At 45.2% G+C, this 6,362-nt stretch overlaps 1 long non-coding RNA gene across 1 annotated transcript; it reads left to right on the top strand.

Moving 5' to 3' along the window:
* The first annotated feature begins 535 nt into the window (after window positions 1-535).
* On the top strand, window positions 536-958 carry LOC122748786. Its single transcript, XR_006355641.1, has 3 exons — window positions 536-606; window positions 713-740; window positions 901-958. It is a non-coding gene; the product is annotated as an uncharacterized LOC122748786 (long non-coding RNA).
* The last annotated feature ends 5,404 nt before the right edge of the window (window positions 959-6,362 follow it).

Genomic DNA, 6,362 nt, shown 5'->3' with positions numbered 1-6,362 from the left:
CTCTCTTCTTTTCCTTCCCTTTAACTCATGGTGGAAATGTTTTGGGAAAACAGGTACAATAATATACCAGAGAGCTGAGAATGAGTCTAAACATTCAAAAAAACTATTTGGAATTATGAGAAGAAAGCCAAAAATTATTTATCTCCTTTGATACTGAGATCCCCCTACAAGGCATATATATGTGAAAGAGTGCCGTTTTAGTAGTAAAAAATAATATCCAGGTAACACAAAGTATTCCTTTTGATCCCTAATTAATGCTCATTACTTGGCTTATTCACATCTAATCTGATTTCTAGGTGAAAGGGATTTATATCTTCAGCAAAAAGGTAAGATTGAGGCTAGTGGTTGCAGTGGGGGGAAGGTCCTGGCTCCTCATGTTTTGGGATCCTGCTATAGCTTTTACTGTAGACTGTGGGAGAAGAATGGCTATGGGTGGGAGAGTGGCCACTTTCTGGGTCTAGGACCAGTGAGGAACCCACTTCAGAACAATAGAATTGGAAGTTAAATCCTCCTCAGGTTCAAGGTTTGGAACTCTTCTCATCATAACTCTTAGTTGTGCTGCCATCCTCTTCTTGGTCTTGCTCAGCTACTGTCTCAGTTGTTTTGGTGAGTATTGAGTCTAGGAAGAGATAAATGCCCTAGGGGCAAATGAAGAACCAGCCAGGTGAGGACTGAATCTCCTGAACTGATTTTGTTCTTTCTCCCTTCACAGTGGCTGCTCATGAAGAGACCCCAAGAAGGTAGAGAGACTCATTTCATCTTCCCCAACTCCCTGGAACCTACCCTCCAAATGCCAACCCAACCTTTCCTTACTGGATGGAGCAATCCTTGTGGAGAAAAATCCAGAATGGAAGTGGATACAGGGTAATACCATTCCTCTGATTTTCTCTTTCCACATAGGTATCTAAGCTGCCAACCTCAACATTGGTGTCCCCATTCCAGTCACCCTAGGACATCCAGAGAGGAAGTCACATGTAAGTGGTCTGGGTAAGAAGGGGACAGGATCCTGGGAGTGTGAGGCAGGTCTGATATTGGGAGTTTATGAGAATTTCTCCTCACTACAGATGCAGAAATGAGAGTGATGGGACAGACCAAGTCACTTGTGAGTCCTTGATATTCTTCCCTTTTCCCCTATTGGGAAGTTTCTGCAAATCACATGTGGGGAAGCTTGGATGTACCCAGACAGAACTAGTACCCACTGGGGCTCCAATTCCTTTCCTATACCAGATTCCATTCTACCCCTCCTGTGTTTACCTTGGTTATTCCTGGCTGGACACTGAACCCCATCCCCACACCTGCTGGAGAGAATCCCGACTCTTTTCTGCTTTCTGAGCATTAGATACACTCCCCCTTCCCAATGTCACTCATGTGGGGCAAAGTCTCTGATGCTTCCCAAGGAGTCCCAGTGATCTTGTCCTGTAGATGAACTCTGAGGACTTCCAGTCCTTTCCTTCTTTATGGAAGCTGACATTCCAGGCATATGTTACCTATACCTCTTAGGGTATGACTGCCTTGAGAACAGAAACTCTATTTCTCTTTATGTCCCAAGTGCCTCACACCATGCCCAACACATAGCAAGCCTTAATAAATGATTCTTCATTTATTTGTCACTCTCTTTCTTGGGATCCTTCTTCCCATGCTTGTTCTCAACCTCTCAATACATGTTCTGCCCCCAATTCAATAGCATTCTCAAGCCCTGACCAATAACTTTTTTATCCCTTTCCAATGATCCTCACCAATTCATTCATCTCTCTCTTGTGTTTCCAAGGCTGAGGATCCCCAGGGAGTGATATATGCCAAGCCAAAAATATCTGCTATAACTGAGAAGCAGAGAACCACCATTAAGAAAGTTCCAGAGACCTGCATTTATGCCAGGATAGAAAAACCCTAACAAGGAAGCAGAGAAGGCTCAATCTCACTGAGAGATCAAAGAGGAGCTTTGGAAAGACAAAAGGAAACAACAAGTCTTTGGGAAAAGGAAGGAGCTATGAATGTCAACATTGGAAATTTGAGTTAGTGCTGTGGGGATGAGATCTGGGAGGTCCATTCACCTAAATACTTGCAGCTGCCCCTTCCCTATGAAGCTACTCCTTTGTCCCAATGGGATCATCTGACATGAAGATCCCTTCTAGACCTCAGTTTAAATGTGTCTGGCCCATGGTTCATTTTCTAGGAACACTGTTCCATGAAGAACCACTGATCTCCTTGGGGAAGCTCAGTTTTGTCTTCCCTTGTGCACACATTGGATTTATTACTTCCATAGTGTTGGTGCCCTCAGCATCCACAATCCCAGAAAGCATGCTTTTTCCTATGGCTGACTGATAGTGAAAAGGAGATGGAAATTCTGATACAGTCTTTTCCCAGGGGAAGACTGCTCCTCTTCTGGAATCTGTCCTTCCCATTCCTTTGGACATCATCTGACTTCAGACCTCATTCCTTTCCACTTGAGCTATTACAGTGGATTCCTCAACATTGCTGGTCTCTTCCTTGCCATTCTATTTTGAACAGACCACTAAAGACACTCTCCCAAAAGCCATCTCTAATCATGTCCCTGTTTGCTTCTTCTTGGCCTAATATACATAACAACTAGAGTAGCCCTTCACTTATGGGTTAGACCCAATTGCTGCCTAGCCCTTTGTAAATGTAATGCTTCTACCTTGGCCCCCCAATGACTGAAGTCCAGGTATGTTACACATTCACCCCTCTCCCAGGGTTATCCAGGACCCCTAAGGGGTGGGGAGCATCTAGCTCCAGCCCCTGCTCATGGTCTTCCTGCCATTTTTTGGAGGGGATGGGTCTTTTGCATCCCATTCCACTGAAGAAATGGAGTCAGAGGTTTAAGTGAGATTAAAAGTTTATCAATGAAATGAGCACACTACAGGAAAGATTTGGAAAAGAAATGAGAACTATGAGGTGAATTAACATCTCAGGATAAGAAATATGAAACCTTAAGCCCTCCTCAAACAAAAACTCCCTGAAAATTCAAATTGACCAAACAGAAGCTATGGACTTCATAATATAACACTTTATCAAAATAGTCAAAAGATTGACAAAATAGAAAATATGGAAGGAGAGAGCAGATGGTGATATTCAGTCTATAAAAGGCAGTTACCCCAGAGCCCATAAAACAACAGAACCTGACAGACTTCTAGCCTGACTTCCTCTTTTGTCTTGAATAGCAAACAATACTGAAAATGAATTTTTAAAATTTATTTTGAGAAGATAGTCTCACATATGAAGAGGCCAATGAATGTGTGTAATTTAAATTTCTAAATGTAGGTTCTAATCTGTTCCCCCCAGTTTTTTTGGGAAACTGACTAAAATCACTGATAAAGAAGTTTAGGTTTTTAAGGGTTTATTGAAAGATAGCAAAAGAAAAAGAAAGATTGAGAACAGAATTCCTATAACCTGGCAATCCTAGCTTCCTAATCTCCTCCTTCTGAAGTCTTGTCTCCTCCACCATGTCGATGTCTCAAAGCCAAAGAGACGGAGCTCCCTGCACAGCCTCTGCTTCCTCCTTCCTGTCCCCTCCCAGAAATGGGAGGTTCTTCAAGCTTATTGATTGACTGGGCTGGAAGGTGGTCAAAGTTCCAAGTTGTTAGCTTCTGAGAACCATGCTTTCTTAAGTACTCTTAAGTACCAGCCAGATGTGCTTAGAATCTTGTTAGCTAGAAGTCAGCCAAGTCAAGTCCAATTCAATCAATTTAAATCAATCTCCAGGTGGGCCCCTGAGTATCTGCTAATCTCATCTATCACATTCCATTATCTTGACACAAGTGAGTCCCAGATGATCTGGGTGAGTGGTGGGATGGTCCTGGACCACAAGGTCATGGAGCCCCTTAAGGTAAATAAGTTTGTCTGGAAAATGATGAATACAAGGACATGGGACTGTGTATGTTTCTTGTTCTCAGAACATTTGCAGGTTTGCTCTCTTTTCCCTCTGGAGGAAGGAGTAAAGAGAATTATAAACAATAGAGAGAGGTAATAACAAGAAAAGGGAAAAAGTCTAAGGAATCCCTCAGAACAACCGGTCCCCATTCTCTCCCCACTCAGGGGGACCTAGGGGATTGCTATTTCTTGGCCTCTGGCCATATTCATCAAGCATCCATTTTGACTCAACTATAGAGACCTCAGTGGGGAACGTAACCTTCCTCCATTTATGGCCACAAAGTTTCCTGTGTTGGGATCATGAATCTTCTTATATCAAAGTCAGGAACCTTCCTCTCAGGTCACCTGAGGTTCCCTGTGTGGGCCTCCTGAGCTTCTAGGGTTGGTGGCATCAAGATTTTCTGTGCCAGGGACAAGTTTTTCTGTATAAACAGAGAGATGGGAGAAGCTCATGGGAACCAGAGGGAAGAGCGAGATTATTCCAAATGCCACATACTAGCCCCAAACTCAGGCCTTCCTCATGTCATGGGGAAATGGGGTATGGGGTTTGGGAAAGGGATAGGGGTTTGGGGTAGGGGTAGGGATTTGGGGTCCTTAGGAATTCCTCTTTAAAGAATTATACCCTCTTGCACACAAAAGCAGTTAGAATAAGATGATAGTTTATTTAGGGGAAGGGGAAGGGAAGGGAAACCATGAAAGAAATCCTTGGACTTCTTATGGGGAGAGAGGCATGGCACAAAGCATGTGGCTCTGAGATACCAATCTCCTCGAGCAGGAGACTGGCAGGTACTTTTATAGAGGACTGATGGGGGGAGGGTGACCATCTGCCTGTGGGAAGTTCCTTTAGTGAGGGAGGACCATCCCCCACTGGTGGTAGCTGGGGGAATTGGGTGAGGGGTGGCTATGGATCTCTCAAGCCATCTCTCTCCTCAGGACACAAAGGAAGCAGCCACACCTAATCTTATCACCCCAGGGTTGAGGGAGACTAGAATGAAGGGTGGGGGTCGTGGAGCTAGCTCAGTCTGATCTGGTTCCACTTATCTCTCTAGCTGTGCCTGTCCTCTGGTTTAGTTTCTCAAGGAGAAGATTCTTTGATGTGCCCTAGAGAACTTCTGGGGTACTATGGGCCCATAACATTCCCCACTTCTCTATATATAAGGAAAGGGGGTGAAGATTCTTCTGAAACTGCTTCATGCTGAGTGGGGGTCGAAGAAATCACAGTGCAGGGGAGGGGGAGGGGAGAAGTGGAGAAGGCCTGGTCCCGAGCGTCAAGAGCTGTGAGGTCCCAAGGGTGAGCGGAGACAACATAGGCACAGTGGGTATTGGCCATGGATCCTTGAGCCTAGATGGAACAGACTTAAACAAAAAAATTAAAACTGACCGGAGCAAAAATGAAAAAGGACTTTAAAAAGTGGCTGCTTTTTTCCCGGTGGAAGCTGGAAAGGCTGAATGCAAGACACGGCGTGGCCTGCCTTGCAAGAGTTACGTAATCAGATCAAAGCTTAGTTCTGTGAGAGGCAGTGTCTGTCTACATTTTTAGGGTCCTTTTACCCCATCCCCACTTTGTGTCTTGATTGAATGCTAGGACCTGAACCGAGGTTGCCTCTGAATCAACCCTAGGCTTGCCTCCTATGCCCAGCTTGGCCATCGGCTTGGCCCTGGAGATGTCAGTGACAAGGGGCTGGCCAGGAGACCAAATTGCAGAGAGCTGGGTTTTCACTAGGCCAACCTCTTGGGTGCTGCTCTGGGGACAAAGAGGTAGGAGGGCAGGCCTCACCTTCGTGGGGCATCCCCTACTCCTGTGTCTCAGTCTACTGCAGCTGCCAGAATCTCAGCCACCTGGAGTTCTGCTGGTAGCAGATGTGGTGATGGCTGCTGCTATTATTGAGGCTTGGTCCACGGAGTGGGCATGAGCCATCTTTTCTCTTTCTTTGGCTACCTCCAGGTCCCTGTTATTAAAAACCTTAAAAGCAGCATCAAGGAGCTGTGAAGATGGGGTCTGGGGACCCCAGTCTAACTTCTAGAGTCCTCTTCTAATGTCAGGAGCAGATTGGCTGATAAAATGAATATTGAGGACAGTTATTCCTACATCTCTTTCTGGGTCTAGGTTGGTATATCTCTTCAGAGAGTCCACGAGGCGACTCATGAAAAGAGCTGGGTTTTCCTCGGGCCCTTGTGTGATCTCCTTCACCTTCTCATAATTGACTTGTTTCTTAACCCCTCCTCATTCCCTCAACCAGGCAGGTGACCATGTGGTTTCTACAAGCCCTGTCTTCCCTGTTTTTATAGTTCCAGATTAGTTCTACAACTGGGACAGCTGTAAATCCAGGGACCCCAACCCAATTTTCAATATGCGAGTAGTCATTCCCAACTTGTACCACCAGGTCCCAAATCTGTGTTTTCTCATCGGGGGTACAACAGCTGGCAAGAATAATTTGCAAATCGGTCCAGGAAAGGTCAAACTCCAGCATCAC

Source organism: Dromiciops gliroides, chromosome 3 (assembly GCF_019393635.1).
Source record: "Dromiciops gliroides isolate mDroGli1 chromosome 3, mDroGli1.pri, whole genome shotgun sequence".
Taxonomy (NCBI): domain Eukaryota; kingdom Metazoa; phylum Chordata; class Mammalia; order Microbiotheria; family Microbiotheriidae; genus Dromiciops; species Dromiciops gliroides.
The sequence above is the reverse complement of the archived record's forward strand: the minus strand, read 5'-3'. Positions and strand labels throughout refer to the sequence as shown.